The sequence below is a fragment of the Grampus griseus genome (assembly GCF_964374135.1).
Source record: "Grampus griseus genome assembly, chromosome: 20".
Classification (NCBI taxonomy): Eukaryota; Metazoa; Chordata; class Mammalia; order Artiodactyla; family Delphinidae; genus Grampus; species Grampus griseus.
Window position 1 is genome coordinate 24,761,528 of NC_139014.1, and position 22,180 is coordinate 24,783,707.

Genomic DNA, 22,180 nt, shown 5'->3' on the forward strand with positions numbered 1-22,180 from the left:
ACGGTGATGGAGATGTTCTACAGCTTGATGGTTGTGGTAGCTACACAAGTATATGCGCTTATCAACTCACTGAACGGTACATCTAAAATGAGTACATTTTATTGTGTATAACATAGGTATACTTTCTTGTATGTAAATTGACCTCAATAAAGTTGATTAGAAAAATAATTCCTTCCCAAGAGCCTGGATGAGGGGCCAAAGCCCCCACCTTGTCAGAGTGACCACAGGCGTGAAGCTTGTCCTGCAATAATCTTACCACGAGCAGGCAAATGTCTTCCCAGAAAGCCTAAGCAAAGATCAGGGCAGTCTCCCTCAAGGCCTGGTAATACCGCCAAGCAGGAGAGCAGCTCCCTGGTGCCCTGGAAAAGGCTCCTCTCTGGCCCTTGATTCTTAAAAGTCTAGAATTTCTGGCTGAACAAGAAGGCCTGGGCCCAGTCCCTGGGCAGCTTCTCCTCAGCTCGGGGCAGGGCGCCTAGCCACTCCTCACGCAGGTGCCAGCCTGCTGCCCAAGCACGGGGCCCGAGGGCCCTGCCAGGTCCCCCTAGGGGCAGAGGTGGGAGACCGCCCAATGCCCAGCCCGCCCTCTGCCCCTACACCACACCACGGTGGCAGGGCCTCTGCCTAGAGAGCAGGCTCGCAGGGGAGGGAAGCAAGGCCCCAGCACTCAACCTGTTCCCCCAACCAAACTCTGGGCCGGGGGGCCCAGAGAGTCACCCAGACCTTGACTCTGAGTGGGGATGTTTAACAGCCCCCAGAGAGGCAGGGAGTCGGTGACAGGACAGGGCCTGGAGGCGTGGAGTTTGAACTCTTAGCCCGGTGCCCTTTCCCCCACTTCAGACTGGGCTCCCAGTTACTTTCTGGGGGCAGGGTTTTTAATGGGGCTGGTTCTGAACAAGAGTTCTCCAGGGCAAGGCCTGTGAAACAAAGGGACTGTCTCCCGCAGTGGCTGGCGGCCCCTGGGGAGTGGGGCCTGGGACCAGATTCTGCTCACCATAGGATCTGGCCTTCCAGACTGCCCGGGTCCTCAAGGGTCCCAGGAGCCCCACCTCCTCTGCTCTGTCTGGATCCACCTATCTCTCCTTGTCTCTGTCTCTCCGCCTCTCTCTGTCTTTGCCTCCCCTCCCCCATCCCCTGTTGTCACCTGCCCCTGTTTCTCCTGCCCTGCTCAATCTCGCCAATCCACAGGCTGTTCATTCCCAGGGGTCCCCTCCCCTTATCTTCCTGGCAGCTGTTGGCCTTGGCCTGGAGGTACAGGATTAGTTAACTCTTCCTCTCCTACCCACTGCATTTCCAGAGAATGAGCAGCAGCAGAGCACCAAGGGCAGCCTAGGGTTAGAGTTCAGGAAGTTTGGGGTCTGGCCCTACCTGCCTCATCGTGTGCCGTGAGCTGGGCCCTTGCCCCCTGCATCTCAGTTTTATCAGCTGTGAAATGAGAGCATCTTACCTTTTTACTGTCCCAGCTCTGCACCACCCCCCAGCATACACACACGTTCCATGTTTTAAAAGTTTAGAGCTATCAAATTACTTTTTTCAGTAATTATTAATTCAGGAGCCAATTTTGTATGAAACAAAACCAACCAAAGCTTCTGAGCAGCATGCCATGGTTTTGTTTCACATAAAACAGGATCTGGAATTAATAATTACTGAATAAAGGTGCATTTATCATATTTTCCATTATAATTCCAGCAAAGAAACTTGACATTTTAGTTAAGCCTGTGTAGCCTTCACACAGATAAATGTTCTATTTCTGCTAGGTTTTTGGAAAGATAAAAATCAGCTCCAGGTCTCTTCCTCCCCGCTATTTTCTGATCTCAGGTGCGAAGTGGGCAGCCAAGGATAGGTGATCTTTAAGACCCCTTGTATTGCTGGAGTAGTAGGTCCGAGTGTGTCTCACTGGCTATCGTATCAGTCACTCATTAGGCACCAACATCATTGGTCCCGCCTACCAGTGGCTGGCCTCCCATCAGGTAACAAAGAAAATCGCCAGCAGGACAGGGCCTGGGCCCCAAGACCCGCCCACAGCACGAACCCTTCTGCTCCTCACCTGCTAGCCCAGCCCACAAGTAACCCCAGAATTCAGAGCTAGTGATCGTGGAAGCAGGAAGAAGCCATGGTCGTCAGGAACGCCTCAGGATTTTCCCAAGGGAAAGAAGCCAGTTGCCGTGGCAAGGAGACAGCACTTGGGAGGAGAGGCTGTATAGCAGACCATCTCGAGGGGCTTAAAGCGAATGTGCAAGGAGAGCTGGTCCCCTCGGCACAGCCGCCCGCTCCGTACCCTTGCTGTAAACACCTCCCCTCGTTCCACAGGAGGGGGACGGAGGCCCAGGAGTGTCACTTCCTTGCCATTCTCTTTTTTTCTCTGTCCCCGCCCCCCCTCCACTGCTGCCCGCCCGGCATCCCAGGTTCCCATGGAATAGGTCAAAGGCACTGAGCTGGATGGGGTAACCTGGGTTTCTAATCTGGGACCCAAAGTGAATTCCAGGTCGGTAGCCCCTGCTCCTAGCTTTGTTCCCTACTGGACACTCCACATGATATCTTAGAAGTACCTCCAATTCAGCCTGCTCACACCAGCCCACTTTCCCCCTTTGGTGGGGGAGCTGCCCCTCTGGCAGGGCTCCACAGCTTTGCACCTGGCCACCGATCACCCAGGCTCTGCCTTCGGACCCAGGGAACCCGCCACCAGCTACTCTTCACCCCTCTCAGCCCAGGCCTCATCCTAGCCTCCTAGAGCACGGTGGTGGTCTCCCAGCCTCCCACCCACCCCCACACTAGAGTCAGAGGGGACTCATTCCCTTCACTTATGACCGATCCCTCACAACCTTCGTCAAAACCTTGAGTGACTTCATCGTACAAAGATTCTGCATATGTGCAGAAGGCAGAACGAGGAGAAATGAAGGAATGATGGAAGTTCTTGGAGGAAAAGATGGGGAACCATTCATTAGACTCAGAAACATGGAGTGCCTGGCTCAAGGTCACCCAGCAAGGCAGAGGCAGAGTGGCATGTTTGGGGGACAGTAGTGCTCTCTTTTCACCAGGGCAGCTGACCACCCCTCCCCCCTGTCGCCCCCACTGGATACTGGAGCTTCCATGTGCCCTAATCTTGCACACTCTTTCACACCTCTGCTTCTTTATTCATGCATCAGTGCCCTTCCTCTCTTCCCCCACCTCCAGTTAGCCAGCTGCCCAAGCCTAGCTGAAATTCTTCCTCCTCCAGGAAGCCTTCCCTGAATGCCTGTCCTGGCACACCTCTCTCCACGTCACTCAGCACTCTCAGACTTAGGTTAGAATTATTCCTGTGCATGCCCGCTAGGAGGGGTGGGACTCATCTTACTCACCTTCATATCTCCAAGAGCACCCTGCACGGTGCCTGGCCTGTCACAGGTGCTCAACAGGTATTTCTGGAATGAATTATCATTATATTTATACTGTCATTATAAACGTCTGGCATGAACAGAGCCCTCATTTGAATAAGCCACTGGACTCAGTATGCAAGTCAGAGCGCATGTGTCTTCACAATGATTAACCCTGATGATTAGCCCCATTTCACAGGTGGGAAGACTAAGACTCAGAGGAAATAAGTAACTTGTCTGGGTCTCACTGTTAGAAGGTGGCAGAACTGGTACTCGACTCCAGTGTGGCTGATTCGAAAGCCTGATGCGGCCCTGTGACTCTGGATGTCTGTGCTCTGTCTGCAGCCCAGATGACAGTGCAGCCGGGCCAGGTGAGCCATTGGCGAGGGCCCCAGGATTCTGCCGGCCCCAGGTGGCCTTTCTAGCTTCATGACACAGGCTCCACTCAGACCTACTTTGCGGATGACCCTGGTAGTTTAGATCCTGCCCTGGAATCCTGAGTCCAGCCAGGTGACAAGAGTCCTTAACTGGCCCCCTGCCACAAGAACACAAAGTACCTTTGCACACAACCTCTCTTTGCTGGTGACGGCAAACAGGGAAGGCCCAGGGCAAAACGGTAAGGTGGCAGGAGTTTGTCTTGGACGGTGTTTGCAGCCTCTCTGTTCTGTTCTCTTCCCACTTGGGGTTTCCTGCTGGTTGCCCCCTCCCCTTGCTGCAGACTGCATGCTGCGGTGTAACCCGTTTATAGCTCAGAGTGGTGTGAAAGGACTGCCGAGGGAACCAGAGGCTTTGGGGAGATTTGTGATGAAGCGGGGCTTTCTCCTTGGTCATGGAATCTGGACCAACCGAGAGCTGGTCCCGAAGAGAGCCTGTGATTGTTTTGTCCCTTGAGTGACCCCCAGTCACAAAGCTCAGTGGGAAAGTGTGCTCTCTCTGTTGTTTCCCTCACCGGATCCAAGTCCCTGTGCGGAGGACCCCAGATATGGGGCCCGCACAGCCTCCTCTACCTGCTGCTCCTCCTGTCCCCCTCCCCACACAGGGCCTGCTCACATTCACCCCATCTTGTGTGCCAGGCCTGCACTCAGCCTTCAGACATCAGCTCACTTGATCGTCACTGGAGCCCTGAACTCTCCACCCCATGTGATGGATGAAGATGCCGAGGCTGAGAGGTTCCGTGAGCTGCTGGGATTTGAACTTTGGCCCGTGTGGCTACAAAGCCCGTGCAGCCTTGACTCCCTTTCCCTGCACTGTGCCCCTGGGCAGGGACAGAGCCTGACGCTTCTGCTGCCCTCAACTGCCCAGCACTGATGTCCCCGGAGAGCAGAGGCCAGCCAGGGACGAAGGAGAGGGGCTGCCCAGCACGGTGGCTTCGCTCCGGGGGCGGGTCAGGCTGCCTGCGCTGGCTCGTTCCTGCTTCTGTGACCAACCCGAACCTCAGTTTTCCCTTTTGTGAACCTATTTCTAGGGATTCTTCTGAGGATTAAACGAGGTAGTTTGAACTGAGTGCTTTGAAGAGTGGCCCATGGCAGGTGCTCAAGAAAACCTTGCTGACTGCCTGTGAGCTGGGTGGGGGCAAGGCGAGGAGGGGACGGTGATGAAATGGCACAGAAACCACAGGAAACTTCATCACAGAGACTGACAGCCTATGCAAGGGAAGTATCAAAACAAGAAGAAAAAAACTTTAAAATTTTGGCTGAGTAAAGGCAACAGTATAATTACCATCATTTATAAAAACTACTTCCCATTAATGCCTAATTCCCATGAAGCGCAACAATGATTATCTCATTAACTATGTGTCAGATTAACTTTGTTGTAGGTTTTATTTGATTAAAACAGTGAACTCTCAATGTGCGTGCTCGTTCTTCATAGTCTGTTAGTGTCTGGAGCACAGTCCTCTGCTGACAACTTTTTCTAAATTAGAAGCCGTATTTCCAGGGAAGTGGCTTGTAAAATTCAGTTATTTTGATTTCCCAAAGCGAGGTGAAGCAAAGGTGGAGAGAGAGTCTCAGAGCTTCCACCAGCACCCACCCTGGAGTTTGCAGAGGCCAGTGATGAAAGGTGAATTATGTGTCAATGTTTTAAAAACTTTGGGGGCTTTGGTATTATTTGAATATTTTACTATGTGCATTTTTATTATTTTGTGGTAGTGGAGGATGCTATGTTTTCCCCCAATACATTGAAAACTCTAAAGTTGTTACATCCTGGATTCTATTTCCCCCATGGGGAGAAAACGTTGCTCTCTGTCATATGCACTTAAGCGCCTGACATTCTTCTCATGTTCTGATAGGCAGTGCAACCCCCTCACCCCTACTTTTCACCCTACCTTAACAGAGAAAAGCTGCCGGCTGACAGCTCCCATCTACACAGGGTGATCGCTAAGAATTTCCAATAGGGAAGTGTCATGCTTTGCCAGCTCTGGGGAAGACGGCATAACTGGCTGGAATCACAGACCTGGGCGACGGCGCAAGAGAAGACAGAGCTGGTTGGGGAAAGGGTCCCCCAGAGGTGGGCTGGTCATCTTCCACGATGCCAGACTAGGGGCATTGTGTCCAGAGGCCCAAGCCGTTCAGTGGCCCCTCTCACCTCCAGGGGCCCTAATGTGCGCCGCTGACATGTGGGAGAGTCTCTGCAGCCCACACCAGACCCCGAGGACCCTCTTCCCGAACTCAAGCTGTATGTTTGTGGTGGGAGGAATTCAGAAAGAAGAGCCCAGTGCAGAGGGGAAGATGGGACGGGAGCAGCAAAGGTCCCTGACATCATGACAGAAGAGGGAGGCCAGAGATCCAGGAGAGGGTACCATCCTGCTGTCCTGATTCCTCGGGGGTCTGTGCACACCGGGGGCCTGCAGGCGGAGGACGAAACGCCAGGTGGAGATGGCTTACTCTGATTCAGACTCGGCTCTCAAGGCCAGAGACAAGGGCAAACTTGGATCCTGGAGGACCAGGGTAGGAGGGCCTCAGAGAGGCTGACGGAGCCAACCTGACAGTGAGGTTGGGGAGGCACTTACTGGTTTCACCCCACCCTGATCAGAACCCAGTGCCCAGATGTGGTTTGTAAAAAGAGCCCTCAGCTCAGGGCCCCTGGAGACCAATCTCCCCCAGCCCTGACCTCACTCAGCACATATACAAGTTAAAATTTCTCCATAGCCACATTTTTTTTTTTTTTTTTTGCAGTGCGCGAGCCTCTCACTGCTGTGGCCTCTCCCACTGCGGAGCACAGGCTCCGGACGTGCAGGCTCAGCGGCCATGGCTCACGGGCCCAGCCGCTCTGCGGCATGTGGGATCTTCCCGGACCGGGGCACGAACCCGTGTCCCCTGCATCGGCAGGCGGACTCTCAACCACTGCGCCACCAGGGAAGCCCTATAGCCACATTTTTTAAAGTGTGAAAGAAACAAGTACAATTAATTTTAGGAATATATTTTGCTTAACCCCACATATCCAAAATATTATCCTTCCAGTATGTAATCAATATAAAAATTAGTGAGATCTTATATATTCTTTTTTTGTACTAAGTCTTCAAAATCAGGTGCGTAGGGACTTCCCTGGTGGTGCAGTGGTTAAGAATCTGCCTGCCAATGCAGGGGACATGGGTTCAAGCCCTGGTCCAGGAAGATCCCACATGCTGCGGAGCAATTAAACCCGTGTGCCACAACTACTGAAGCCCGCGCACCTAGAGCCCATGCTCTGCAACGAGAGAAACCACTGCTCGCTGCAACTAGAGAAAGCCTGCGCGCAGCAATGAAGACCCAATGCGGCCCCTCCAAAAAAAACAAAAAAAAGCAAAATCAAGTGTGTAGTTCACTCTTGCAGCACCTCTCAGCTGGGACTAGCTCCATTCCAGGGCTCAACAGGGCGCTCGTGGCTGCCTCACTGGGCGGCCCAGGTCTAGGGCTTTCCTTTTGCCCTGCCACTCCCCAAAGGGTCCGTCGTTTGGCCTCCTCAGAGGCCCCAGGTCCAGATCCTTTTGCCTTTCCCTGACCCGGGAGCAAATCAGCCTTTGGGTCTGGGTGCCCATCTATTTTTCTTTTGTTGAACAAGGGAGGCCCGTGGGGAAGCTGCCACCTCCCCTCCCCGGGCCCTAGTTTAATCCTCTGTCAGGTGAGGGGTTTTCATTAGACTTGTGACTTTCAAGCAATGGAACCTGTTTTTCAAAGGAGATCTTATGCAGAAGCCCAAAGTATACATCAGAAGAAAGAGTTGCTGTTCTATCTGTTTCAAGATGACGAGGGGCTCGGGCCCTGCTTCCTCCAGGGTGGGGCCTGGCTCGGTAACTGATTGGCCAGGCCCCAGAGTACCAAGGAGGAGGACACTGCATCGCTCTGCCACTCACATTTCACACATCATTTTATAAACATGCAAAACGACACTGTAGGTTGCTTACAGACCCATATATATAGTAAAACTATGAAAACACATGGGAAAATGTATCATTCTCAAGTTAGTGGGCTTTGAAGGGGGAGGGAGGAAGGAGATGGGCTAGGGATAGCACTTCGGTTCTACTGTCAACATTTAATTTTTTGACCAAAGGAGAACTAAAGAAAATACAACAAAATGTTAACATTTGTTCAAGCTTAGTGGTGGGTGTGTGGCTATCTAAAATATGACTCCGTACTTCTCTGTATGTTTGAAATATTTTCTAATTTAAATTTATTTAAAATTTTAAGAAGGGTAAAAATCTATAATTTGATGTCACTTAAAGCAAAAAAACATTTGTTTTAATAGTAAAATATAAGTCCCTCCCCAGCCACAATCCCCCACCCCCAGCCCTGCTTATCCCTGCAACCCCTTCCAACCTTCCTGCTCTGATAGCCCAGGGATCCAGGAGCTGAACTGACCAAGGGCTGGGGTCCTGGGGAGAAGGACTGGAGCCAAGCAATTATGCAATAAACATTGATTGTACCTATGGCTATCAGACACGTGCGGCCCCTGGGGTGATTAAGACGCAACCTGGTTCAAAAGAAGCCTAAGAAAGGAGACCTCCCATGGCCCCTGGCCTCGGTGCTGGATGTGGGAGGGCTGAGGGAGGAGGCTGGGGTCTTCTCCCTCCCTGGCTCCTGGGGCTTCCAGTCTGTAGACTTTGGGGAGCCCCCTCTTCTCCAGTTCTCACGAAGTTCCCCCTCCAATCCCAGCCTGCCTCTCCAGTCCACTGTGGATTGCTCTGGACTCCTCTAGCCAACTCCGGGGGACACCGCTTGCTCACTCATTTGATTGTCTGTGTCTTCTTCCCTGAGCCCTGGCTCTGGCTCCTCCCAGTAGCCCCTCCTCCCACCTTGGCCCTTGAAGTCCCGGAAGCTTAGGAAGGTCACCTTGCTGGGCTGGGCAAGGGGGAGGTGGAGGGCCGTGTGAGGGCAGCCATGTACTAGGTCCAGTGGGGTTATTTCGTTCCAGCAAACAGGTCCTGCTGGTTTGCCATTTGGAGAGTTTGGCCCCAATTCCCATGGGCTGGTTAAATGGTAACTTGTCTTTTGTTGTTTGTGGAAAAGTGACAGAGAAGGAGCCACCAGCTCTAATGAGGAGCTAGTTCTGGGTGCTGGACTGCAAGGACTGCAAGGGAAACTTATTTCCTTTCTTTTTTACTCTTTTCTGGGATCTCCCCCTTCCACACAACTTCCCAGATGAGTAAGAGCAAGGAGGAGTGGTGATGATGATAACAGAGTTCCACAGCCGCCCAGGCCTTTCATGGGGAGACTGCTTAACCAATAGCCACTGTGCCCATTTTACAGAAAGAGCAAAAAAGGCCAAGTGGAGTGCGGTCACTATGAGTCACTGGCCTTCCTGGCTCAACAAGGCTGGGCCAAGAGGCCGAGCAGGTCAGGTGGGGGTGGGGCTTCACCTTACAGCCTCCCCTTTTTCCAGCAGAGCCAACTGTCCCTACTGGCCTTCAACCCCTGCATTGTGTGGTCGGGGGCGGGGCCACCACCCTCCCTTTGTTCAGCATTTGCCTGATTACAGAGCTGGGCACACAGATCTCATCTGCTCCCACAACAGCCGTGGCAGGCAGGGCTGGTTTTGCAGCTGAGGGAACCCAGAGTCAGAGAGATTAGGGCCCTCTTCAGAGTGTCGCAGCTGTCAGCCTGAAGGAGACCAGGCCTCCAGGCACCAGCTCAGGACTCAGGCTCGTCTGAGGCTCCCAGGCTTGTGCCAGGCCTGCCTCTGCTTCCAGAGGAAGGACCCCGGGACGCAGCGTTTCTGGTCTGAGTGTGGGAAGGATGAGGGCTGGGAACCCGCAGGGGTCCATTTTGGAGGGAACAGTCAGTTTGAGAGCAAGGCTTCGGACCAGCCCTCCATTCTCCCCTTTCTGCTGGGTCGGCCTGTCTCAGCCCTGAGACAGTCTGTCTGCTCGCTCCCAGGGCGTCAGTGCTGCCATGCTTACTGGCATTAGTTTGGCCATTTCTCAAGTGGCGTCCCTCCTGTCACTGTGTGCTCGCCTGGTGTCAACATTCTAGTGAGAAGAAGGAAGAAGGAGGATCTCCACGCCCAGCCCAGAATCCCAGGTGGGCAGAGGGAGTTCTCTCCAGCTTCTGGAGACCTTGGGGAGATAGGCGCCCGCACACCCGCTCCCAGGGTGGGCGCCACTCCCCAGTCAGAGACTGTGTGCAACACAGGACAGGCCTGGGTCATCCTGGCTCCATGGAGCACGAGCGATGACTCCTGAATTTCCTCCTCGGTTCCCTGGAAAAGATACTACCTTCCTCAGCAGGTCTTGTGAAGGTGCAATGATGTAACGTGTGTGCGAGAGCCTCAGGCAGGGCCTAGCTCACAGTGTGGGCCCAGCAGCCCCCTCCCCCATGGCTCCCTAGGCATCTCTGCTGTGATTTCAGCCTCAGAGGAACGGGATGCTCCAGGAGGGAGCACGGTGTCCTCACCCTCAGCAGCTGGCCATGCTGGGGCCAGAGGATTTCGCTGAGGAATCTGTAGAGGTCAGAGGGAGGCAGGAGCCAGGGTCACAGGGCAGGAAGGCTAAGGTCAGCTGCCCATGGCAGGCCACGGCTGGGGCTCTCCCCACGCTGAAGGCTGGCTTGTTTCCTCCTGCAAAACCGTGTTATGTAAATAGGTGCTGGGTTGAGCACACACGAGTGAGCCTGGAGGGTCGAGCGCCCAGGGTGTCCACAGGCCTGTCCCAGTGTGGATCATTGTTTAGCCCGCTCTGGAAACCTCTCTAAGGCCAGAGCAGGTGGCCCGAGGAGCTGGGCTCCTTCCCAATGTGTTCTGGGAGGGGACACTAGGCATCTGGTCCAATGATGGGCCCGTCCTCCTGCAGGGAGGAGGCTGAAGGATGTAGCCTTGGAAAGCCCATCACCTGGCTTGGGAGGAGAGACCCTCTTGCCAGGTACCCTTGATCCAATTTCTCCCTCCCTCAGGAGACCCAGATGGGAAAGGGTGTGGCTGGTTTTCCAGGGGCCCATGTCTGGCCACTGCCCTTAACAGGGTCAGGCAGCTCCCATCTGCTGAGAGAGTGTGTCTCAAGTGGGCACCCAGTTCCATTTCCAGGGGTGCTGGGACCTCTATCTCAGCATAGAGGAAGGGGCGTCCCTTTTCTCTGCACCTTCTGGTCCTCCTGCTTCCAGACACTCGCCTCCCCCAGGGCACCCCAGTGGGTAACTCTCCCACTCCTGGGACCCTGGACTAGGGCTGCCCTTTCAGAACCAGTTTGAAGCCAAACAGTGACATGTCCCAGTCCACCTGGGCAGGAGGCTACAGTGGGGTCCACACAAGCCAGTTCAAGGCTAAGAGGCAAAAGATGCATAGAGACCCGAGGGTAGACCACAGCACGCGTGCAGTGTGTGTCCTCCCCTGGTCTGCAGGGACTACGTGGCCTTACAGAGTAACCCAAGGGCCCCTCCTCTTCCCTGTGGCCCTATCAGAGCTGCTGAGCAGCACAGGCCTTCCTCTCTGCAGCAGGCCTACCCCTCGCCCTGGGGGGTGAAGGAGGGGGAACAGAATGAGGGGCTGTGGCCTCCCTAACATGAGAGAGGAGCATTTAGGTCCAACTGGCTGTCTAGAACTTATAGAAGCACCCTGAGAGGTTGACCAGTGACCCCTGGCTCCGTGGGAAGTCTGTCCTGCCCCCAGGGGAGCCGAGAGCCCCGAGAGGTCTCCTGGGTTAGAGGGCAGCCCGCATGGATGTTGGACAGTCTGGCAGAACGGGGGCCAGAGCACCGGCCGATCCACTGTGGGGGGACGGGCCCTAGCAATTCCCTTGGAAATGGAGAGACTGACAGGGCACAGGCTGGGAGGGGAAAAGCTGGTAGGGGGCTGCTGGACAGGCAGCGAGCTCTGTGGGGCCCAAGGCCTCTTCCTAGAACTGCCCTCAGCCGTGTGTTTGAGGCCTGGGGAGGCACTCACCCTGTGTGCGGGGGCAGGCTAGGGTGGGTGCGGAGGTACGCTGGGGCGCGCTGCTGGAGAACACACGGGGTCCCTTGGCCGGAGCTCAGGAACAAAACTGGCCTAGGGCACCCTCTGAGCTTGCTGCCTGGCCCCTGCCCAGAGCCTCTGAAGAGGGAAGCAGCAAGGAGAAAACCCCAGGGGCGTTTCTCAGCCCCTTGCTCCCTGGCTTCCCTGGGGCCGGGCACCGCGGGGGACCGCGGGGGTGGACTCCACCCCACAGCTCCTCCCACCTCGCAGGTCGCCCCCTCCCCCACTTCGTGCTCCTGACTTTCTGCTGTTGACTTCCTGCAGAGCAGTCTGTTATTCCCACTGTGTGGAGCACAGCGGTGGCTCCGCCCCCGGGGCCCACCCTCTGGGCACAGGGGACCCTTGTTGAGAACCTGACTCCATTATAATGCAGGGTATGATTGGGCCAGTCACACCCGCTACCCTGACCTTGAAATCCTCATCTGCTGACTGACGGCGGCGTGAGACCAGATCACCCCTGAGCAGCCTTCCAGACCCTACAGTCTCCCATCCCGTGACCTTCCTCACCAACACCGTCCTTTACCTGCCCCTCCTCCAAGGGGAGCGGATGGATAACTGGGCCTTCTCCTCCCCAATTTCGAGGCGTCTCTCCCAGATCCCACGTCAAGGGGCCCAGTGGTCAGGGGGACTCCCTTGGAAACACCTGAAGTTGCCACTCACCGTTGGACTAGGTTTTTACAGTTTACCGCGCACCTGTCTGTTATCCATGATTTCCTTTCACCTTCGCTGCGAGGTAAATATTGTTAGATCTATTTTACAGGTGAGAAGACTGTCTCGGGCCCTGTGACTTCGCTTAAAGCCACCAAGCAAGTCAGGGGCAGGGCTGGGTTTTGAACCCAGATCTGCATGCAGCCCGGAACTGGGTCCCAGCAGGGCCCCTGGGTCGCCCTCCTCTAAGGGGTTGCAGCGGGAACACGCAGGCGCCTCCATTCAGGGCTTGTCTCCGCAGCCGGCTGAGCCTAGTGATGTCAGCATCGCCATGGAAACCCTTCCCCTGGTGTCGGGGAGGCTGGGGCAGGACCAGCCTCCCCGGCGCAGTTTCCCTTTGTGTGGAATTTGCAATGTGTTACCAGGGCAGTGGGGCCCGCCGGAGGGTTGGCATGGGGTGGAGAAGGCAGACAAGCCCACACTGCATCCCCGCAACACAGCCCATGGTGCCCTCACGAGGGAGGGGCTGCGGTCTAGGGTCTTGGGCTGGTGGCCAAGGCCATGAAGGTGTGGGGGGAGACCCTGCGCCCCTGCTTATGGCCCCAGCCTGGTAATAGGTTTCAGCATATTTAGTGCTGTCTTGGGGTCCTGCCACTTCAGAATCACCTGGGCCAGGGTCTCGTGAAAAAGGGAAACCCCAGGGTCACTGCAGACCTACTCGGCAGCGGGTGGGAAAGAGCCTCCGTCTGACCTTGTCCCAAGGCAGTTCGGGTGTACCGTCAATTCTGAGAACCGCCCTTTAGGGAAGGTGCGGTTTACTGAGCATCTCGTTGTGTGAGGCCCTTTGGCCTAATTTATCTTGCGTAATCCTCTGGCCAACGCTGAGACGGGGAGGTGAACAGAGGAAATGGGTTTTTGGTGGTCTTTCTAAATCCCCATTTCACAGTGGAAGTCACTGAAACTCAGAGAGCTTAAATCTCTTGGCCGCCTGCCATCACCCAACTTGAACGTGGCCGAGTCTGGAGTCAAACTCAGGGGTCCGAGGTCCCACCCCGTGGCCTCCCCACTGGCCGGGGCCAATGGCATGGGCCAGCAGCCTGGCATCGGTAGCTTCCTCCTCCTGCTGGTTTTCCAAGAAGAATCCTAAAGTACCTTTGCAGAGTGGGCCAGCTCTGTCCTGAGCCTCCCACGTGCTCCCGGATCTAAGAGGGCCTTGAGCCAACAGAGAACCACAAAGCCGGTGCCTCCCCGCCTGCGTCTGCGGCCCGCCCTGCCCGATGAGGAAACCCATGCTGTGCCCCCTCTCAGCCCCGCTACACCCTCTTCTGCCCGACTGTCTGCCCCGACATCCTTGCTCTCTTGAAGGAATCCTCCAGTCCCTGGTCTCTCCCCCTGCCCTGGGGTAGGTGGCCGCTGACCCAGTCCACAGAGATGCCCCCTTCTTGGAAGTCTCCAGGAAGAGAAACTCCGTGACCTTTGCCTCTGGGCTGACAGCCGACAGCCTTCCTTTGTCCAGCTTCACCCCTCCTGCTTTCTCTGAATATTGGCTCCTCCAGCGCTGTCTCCCTCTCTCTTAACCTCTCAGGGTGCTCAAAGGAACTTTAGTCCTGGGGTTGTATTCTGCTGGTAACTCTGGGAGGAGGCTGAGACCCTGGCTGATGCCACGGCCACCGGGTTGGGGCCCCTCCTCCCCACCTGCATCTCCTGCATTAAAGGTCAACAAACACCAGTGATGTTGGATGAGGGCTGAACACACACCAGGGATGCCAGAAATTGTTGGATGGTGAATGGTGACGGGACTCTCAGCCCTGTGCTGGGTGTACCTAAAGCCAGCCAGCATTCCAGCCCCAACCATTACCCGGCTCTGCTTGTCATTCTTTCATTGAACAAGTATTTCCTGAAGTCTGTGCTACATACTAGGAAGGATTAAAAAAAAAAGAAAGTTTCCAAACAAGCCAAAAAAGATTGACGAGGATAAAAAAACCCAAACAACTAAATACCTGTGATCCCTGCCCCCATAGAAGAATAGAGTCTAGTTGTAACTCATGTTTAATATCACTTTGGAAGAAAGGAAAGCTACCTCCAAATTACTCAGAATGGTCATCTTTAGCTGGTGGCTTTGTGGGGGATGTTTAGTACCTTTGTCGTGTTTTCCAAACTCTGTAAGACGTTACATAAACAGAGCTGCCCCAGTAAACACAAGTGTTCCTTCGGATCCTATTAAGAAACGTATCATTTACAGCCTCTGGGTCTGGAGGACAGGTCAGAGGTCAGGTGGGCCATTCCCTCTCCCACAGGGGCACGCCCAGACAGGTGATAAGTTGCCCAGCCACGCCTCTGCAGGGAGGGTGAGGCTGCCTGGGCTGAGAGACCTGGCCACGGGGCCCTGGAGCTTCCGACCCCAGCCAGAGAATGCAGAAAAACCAAGGCACAGAGGGCAACTCCTAGCACAGGCCTCTTCACCTCCTCCCTGGGCCTGCCAGCCTCAGGGAGCAGAGGGGAGAGCTGGGGGGTAGAGATTGCCTGAAGGGGAGAGGCACCGATGAGACCAGGCCTCTCTCAGTCTCAGTTTAGTCATTGGTAAATGACAATAATACCCCTTGCACTGATAGGGGAAATTCAATGAGATAACTGGCCCCTGGGCACTGAGAGGGCACCTGGCACACGGTAGGTGCCACTGCTCAGTGGATGAATGCACGGCCTGGCTGTTCTCCCTTATTGGGTTGGACGTCGCCATTGTTGCCGTGAAGCTGCAGAACTTTTATAATCTGGGTGAGAAGCCCTCCCTACTCCTCGCATTCTGGAGCGCAGGCTGCAGCAGAAAGCCCAAGGCTGAAGACGCCCTGGTGTCCAGCTCTCTGGAAGTTTTCCCAGTGCCCTGGGGCCCAGGCAGCCCCACTGGGACTGCCACGTCCAGTCCTACCACACCCCAAGCAGCAACCGCAGGAATGAAAGGGATTATGGCTGTCTTGTGGGAAATTCAAACATTTAAAAACCCTGTGAAGGCCAAAAGTCCATCTGTAGGCTACAATCCATGTTCTAAATCTCAGCGTTAATCTTGCTAAAATAACACCTTTGCATTTTTATCAGGGCCTTTCCTCCAAAGAAAGAGACCATTTGTGAGGGAATCGCAGGCCATTTGGCTGCCCCTGGGTCACAACAGGCATTCGTGAGTCCTGTGCTGACTGACGCCGTCTCCCCACAACGTATTTTTAGGCACCAGTGGATTAGAGATTTTGTCAACAGTCTGAGGCATTGAGTTTTGCCAGCATATAAGGTGGGGGCCTCTGTGGAAGGAGAGAACATGAACCGTATCCTGCATTTGCAGAGAGGGGGTCCGCTGCACGGCTGGGCTTGGGATTCTTGGGAGGTCCCAGAAACACCCCCTTCCCACACTGAGTAGATTAGGGTTTGCACCTGCTCCTGCCTTCAATAATCCCTGCATTTGATTTTCTAACCAACCATGAATGAGACTATGATTCCCATTGCAAGTGGAGAAATTGAGGCTCGAAGGATAAATTACCAGAGGTTGCACAGGGAAGAAATTCAAGCCCAAAGAACTAGGACCACGTTAGAGCAGATTTCCCAAAGGCCCTGTCCTGTCATATCTCCCCCAGGAGACTGCGTCTATTGTGGCTAGTGGGATTTCTTTCCCTTTGTAAATTTTATCTTGTAATCATTACACAAACCCCATGTTAATACCCATGACAAGAACCCCAAAAAACCGAAAGATAATCTGTAACCAAAAAAAGTTGTATTTCCACGTTTCTTTCCAACCATTAGTCATAGGAAATTCCTATTTCAATGCCTCTGAGATATGCATTTTTCACTTTTCTAAAATATAAATGCATTTATAATTGACGTATACACATAATGTGCCTGTAGTTTTCTTTTCTGTCCATAAAAGCTCTTGGTAAATCTCTTGTGTCATAGAATCAAAGAAATAGGGTAGGTCATTTTGTGGAGATATAATAAAACCGTCAATGTGATTTGCCTCCCACTCCATTCATTTCTCTGTAGATCTCTCCACATCAGCAAAATTTTAAAGACGTCCAGCCCCTACTGGATGAGACCCAGTGTATCATAATCCCTGGTCGGCTACCCTCACACGGAGCACTCGGGTGATGTGACTAACTTCAACACAAATTAAAACAGCAGTAGAACGTATGTAAGCCACAACTTATAAATTCCAAGGGGAAACAGAAAGGAAAGAAACTGACATTTAAGTGAGCACCTACTCTGTGCCAGCCTTGTGTTGGGGAACTTGAGGAATGAGGAGGGCTCTGGCCCCAGATTATAAAGGAGGGATGTTTAACAATTCTGAGGTCAGAGTGGGGAAGGTTTCCAAGGGAGAGTAACCCAACCCGTAGTGTTCCCTGACCCTCAGGAATCAATAAACCAGAGTAAGGTGTTTTTTTTTTTTTTTTTTTAAAGCATCTTTAAACTGAAGGTGTCTTGTTAAGCTGCTTGTTTTCAGATGCCAATTTCTGGGCAGCCACCACCTGTGCCTCCCACCGCAGTCTGAAATGATGAGCCTCAAAGGTTATTGAGAATCAGAATCAGCTGGAGGGTAGGTTAAATCACAGATTGCTGGGCCCCAGCCCAGGGGTGCTGAGTCACTTGGCCTAGGGTGGGGTTCCAGAATTTGTATCTCTAACAAGCTACCCAGGATGCTGGTGCTGCTGGTGTGTGCCTGAGGATGGCCTGAGGAGATTTTAAAAATGCTGGTGCGGGCTAGCCTGATGGCGCAGTGGTTGAGAGTCCGCCTGCCGATGCAGGGGACACGGGTTCGTGCCCCGGTCCGGGAAGATCCCACATGCCGCAGAGCGGCTGGGCCCGTGAGCCATGGCCGCTGAGCCTGCGCATCCAGAGCCTGTGCTCCGCAACGGGAGAGGCCACAGCAGTGCGGTGAGCCATGGCCACTGAGCCTGCGCATCCAGAGCCTGTGCTCCGCAACGGGAGAGGCCACAGCAGTGCGGTGAGGGGCCTGCGTATCGCAAAAAAAAATAATAATAAATAAATAAATAAAAATGCTGGTGCCTGGGCCCTCCCCGAGGACTCTGGGTACAGCCTGGGCAGCAGGATTAGCAAAGCTCGCCTGTGATTCTAATATACCGACATGATGGAGAGCCACCGGGGTTTATGGCAAAAGCCACCAGACCTGATTCAGGTTCCTCAGGTCTGGAGGGTTCCTTGGATTTCAGGGACAACCTGCTCAGTCTTCCTAGATCAGGGCCTGCCAGGTAGTGGGTCTCTGAGTGTCAAAGGGAAGCTGTCTCATGCAAGCCACACTTCCATACCTGTTTCTTTGAAACCAAATAAACTGTTTGCTAATGCTGGAAGAAATGTGTAAGCCTATTGCCCACGTATAAATGAGGAGATGCCATAAAACCTTCTGGCCCCTCTGCGCAAGCATCTGGGCACGCGGCAGTGTCTGGCTGGAGCCGAGAATGGCCACCCTTTCAGATAGGCACGCACTTGACAGCTCGCCGCAGTTCCCATCACTTCCTGTGAATTACCTGCCCTGGGCCTGAGACACCCATTGATCTTAGCTCCTTATTCATCAGTCTACTCCTCTGTGCCCCCCTTGTCACATACTACTGCTTCAGAACACATCACCCCACAACTTAGTGGCTTCAGATCGCCATTTTGTTTTGCTCATGGTTTTGTGGATCTGGACTTTGGGGTGGTCTCAGCCGGGCAGTTCTCACCTGGGGACTGCCGTGGGCTGCGATCATGTGAAGGTTCCCCTGGGACGGATGCACGGGGTGGTGTACGCTCACGGCTGCAGCTGATGCTGGCTGTTGGCTGGGGGCTCGGCTGGTCTTTCGACGAAAGTGCTACACGTGGCCTCTCCAGCGTGGCAGTCTCTGGGCAGTCAGACATCTTACATAGCTTAATTTCCCCTAGAGCGAGCATCCCAAGAGAGCCAGAAGAAAGCTGCCTGGCCTTTTCTGATCCAGCCTTGGAGGTCAGGCAGTGTCACTTCTACCGCATTCTACGGGTCATAAGTGAGTCACTAAGGTCAGCCTAGATTCAAGGGGAAGAGACAGGGACCCCGCTTTCTAAAGGGAAGAGTGTTGAAGAATTTGAAGACATGCTTTCAATCCTCCATAACCCTCAACACATTTGTTGGATGGATGGTTGAGTGGATGGATGCCAAATTGCTCCCCACCTATTCTGTCCTATGGGTACTTAGTTCTTTCTCTCCTGCCTCCTTCTCCTGCCCCACCACGACACCAGCTATCTGAGAATTGGCAGGGCAGAGCAGCCTGGTGGTGGAAGAGCCAGCTCGCTAACAACCCATGGCCTGCTGCCAGCTGCTGGGAAATGGTGGGGCCGGTCCCTAGCTAGTCCTGGGCTTCAGTTTCCCTGCTCAGATAACAAGGCGCTGGGCCACATCTCTCCAAGGCCCTCTCTGCTCTAACTTTAAGAACATCCAGACCTTTCTTCTTGCTTTCTGAGAAGGTGGCTGGAGGTGGAGTCCAGTCTCCCTCTGCAAGGAGGTTTGTTTCTAAATGACATAAGCCTGCACAATACATTCTGGTGTGAGAAATTCAAATAGTGCAGAAGTATGCAGAGTAGAGTGTGAACTTCCCTCCGACTTTCCTTTAGGCCCTGCCTCCCTTCAAGGGGATCAGCCCCAGAGTGCAGTGACCACCCTCATGGCCCCTTTAAAAGCATCGTTTCCTGTACATTGCAGATGCAGAGATAGCTTTGCTGGGGATATGTGGTTTGCTTTTTCTTTAACATAAATGAGACCATACTGTTCATGTTGTTCCGCAACTTGCTCTCTTTCACTTAATTCTGCCTCTCTGGCATCTCTGAATAGAGATCATCCCCAAGTCTTTTGTACGCCACTAGAACATACCACAGCAAGAACGCTCCACAGTCCATTTGCCCGTTCTGCTTATTGTCAGACGTGTTGGTAGTTTCCAGTTTTCCATTATTCCATGCAGTCTTGCAGTGGACATCCTCAGGCTGTGTTCAGCACCCCCGGGGCTTGCAGGGCTGCGCAACACTGCATCTCTGCCCAATGATGCCGAGAGGCTCCTTCCGGGCAAATCCAGTTCAAATCCTGAGGGCAAGTCCGGAGCTGTGTGGCCTGGGACGCCTCACTTAGGCTCTCTGAGAACTCGCAGAGGAGCCGATGAACACAGCGACTGCCTCCTCCGGGCAGGCGGCCGCAGAGGCAGGAGGGCCCGGCCGCTGGCTGCTGCGCTCCCCGGTCCGGCTCTGGTGCGGTTATGTAAGTGGGCCGCTAATACTGCTTTCATTGTCGGTGGAACCCAAATTTAAAAAGGAAATTATTCTCCTGATGCTCAATTCGCCTAATCCCCATCTGTCTCTCCCCTGGTCCCCACCCCCCCGCGCTCGCCGAGCGCTAGCATCTAAGGGCCTTGAACACGCTCCAGATTTCTAATTTAGTTTGCTTATGCAACCAAAAATATTATGGCCGCGGCTTCTGGGGGTGACTAAGTCTGTATTCTGGGCTCCAGGCACACTAAAAACGGCAGCGCCAGGGCCCCGCGCCGCTCGCGCGCGCACCACACGCCGGCTTTTTTTTGGTTCCTCCGAGGCGCCGGCAGCTCTGCAGCGGTGGGAGCCGCAGGAGGGAAAGGCCGCCGGGCCGCCCGGAGCGGGGAGGGCCGGGGACGCCCGGGAGGAAGGAGGGTAGCGCCGCGAGGGCCGGCCTGGGGCGCCCGCACACGCCGGGGGACGCTCTGGTCGCCGGCGCCTGGGTTCCTCTCGGAACCTCAGCCTCCTCCCATTTCTTTTATTCTCAGGCTCTCGTTCCTTTGTGCCAGGAGCAGGAATCCGTCTTTCCCGCCTGTGCCCTTACCCAGAGATCTGTTGAAATATGTTTGCTGCACCATTGTTTATTCTGGAATAGCGAAAAATTGGAAACAGCCCTTCTATCAATGGGGATCCATCTAGTGAATGAGGGGAACTTCGACACTCTGGGGTACTGTGTAGCTGATAAAAAACAATGGGTTGATCAAGATGGCTTGATGTGGATTCAATTAAATTAAAATTAAATTAAAAAAAGGCAAGTCACAGAAAAAGAGAGTATGGTTTTAATTGTGTTTTTAAAAAATCATCAATGTGAAAATGGAAGGCTACAATGGACTGTAAGGTGGTCACCTCTGGCGAGTGGACTGAGATTGGGGATGGGGAGGGTGAAAGAGATTTTTGGGTTTCATCCTACTTCTGCATTTTTTTTTTTTTAAATTTATTTTTTGCGGTACGCGGGCCCCTCACTGTTGTGGCCTCTCCCGCTGCGGAGCACAGGCTCCGGATGCGCAGGCTCAGCGGCCATGGCTCACGGGCCCAGCCGCTCCGTGGCATGAGGGATCTTCCCGGACCGGGGCACGAACCTGTGTCCCCTGCATCGGCAGGCGGACTCTCAACCACTGCGCCACCAGGGAAGCCCTACTTCTGCATTTTTTCAATCATACAAAGAGACTATATTCATGTATTACTCCCATAGCTTTAATTTGCTTTCAATGTTACAGGGGAGCGGGAGAGAAGAGCAGGGAGCTTCCCTGACTCATAGTCTCTGGAAGCAGTGGTCAGATCAGGAGTGGGACTGACAGGAAGGCACCTGCTCTCTACCTGCCCCTGGTTGGGGCTTCAAGATGCAGGACTACTGTGCTTTGAGCTCTTGCTGCCAGAAGTCTTGGGGCTGAGGGCTGGATGGGCACCTGGCCTGGCAGGGCAAATGCTGAGGGGCAGAGCACTGGACTGGGAATCAGAAACTCGGCTTCTAGTCCTGAAGGTCTGGCTGGATGGCCCAGTCTCCCTTCTGCCCGCCACTCTGGCATCCGCTGCCCTGATGGCCAGGCCAGGGCTGGGTGCGAAGGTGTGGCGACCTGGTCACCAGCTCTGAGGCCTGGGGTCGAATGTGAGACCTCGGCCACTTCTGGAGAAGTGTCACCTGACTTGACTTCTCCGGGCAAGGCCAGGGCTCCCTGAGGCCCCAGATGCAGAGAGCAGCACGTGTTTCCCAGGTCTAAGACAGGCCCAGATTGTATCTGCACAGCACTAATCAGCCAGACAGTGGAGGCATCCACACCGTCACCAAGGGAGCAAGGAGGCTGCCTGCACACAACGGGGTGTCTCTACAGCGTGCTGCCGACGTCCCCAGGTGGGCACTGACTCCTCCAGTAAGGTGTTGTCGTTCCAAACCAGGAAGCCCTGTGTGGGACTAGCTTGATGAAGTGTCTTCACCTCATTCCTTCTTGAGGCCTTCCGTCTGCTCAGGCACGTGGAGACTCTTCACAAGGTGTACTAAATGCAGCTTTCACCAAAAACAGGTGACTCGGGAGCCCTTTCCTTCCAGAGCCTCCCAGGGGCTCAGAGCCCTACACACCAACGAGCTAGTGAAGGCGGGAGATGGATGGGAGGCGAAGGACGCTACTGGCGCAGTTTGCGGAAACTTCAGATGAGCGTGATGAGGTACAGGGATGTGTGGAGGACATGGGGGCCACCTCATCTGGGAGAGATGAAAACTAACGGTCCTGCCAACGGGGGGCACATGTGCCAGGGCAGGCGCAGGGAGCCAACGTTAATCTCTTTCCTCAGAGTTGACCCCCTGCAAACGCACATCACAGGCTCACGTACAAGCCTGTGCTCACACAGCAGGCGTGCAGGCAGCACAGCTCCTCACACGAGCACACCCACTCGTGCACACTCGCACACACCCCCTCACATACAAGCAGGCTCACCGCACATGAGAAGAAGAGCACACGTCCATGCACACTCCC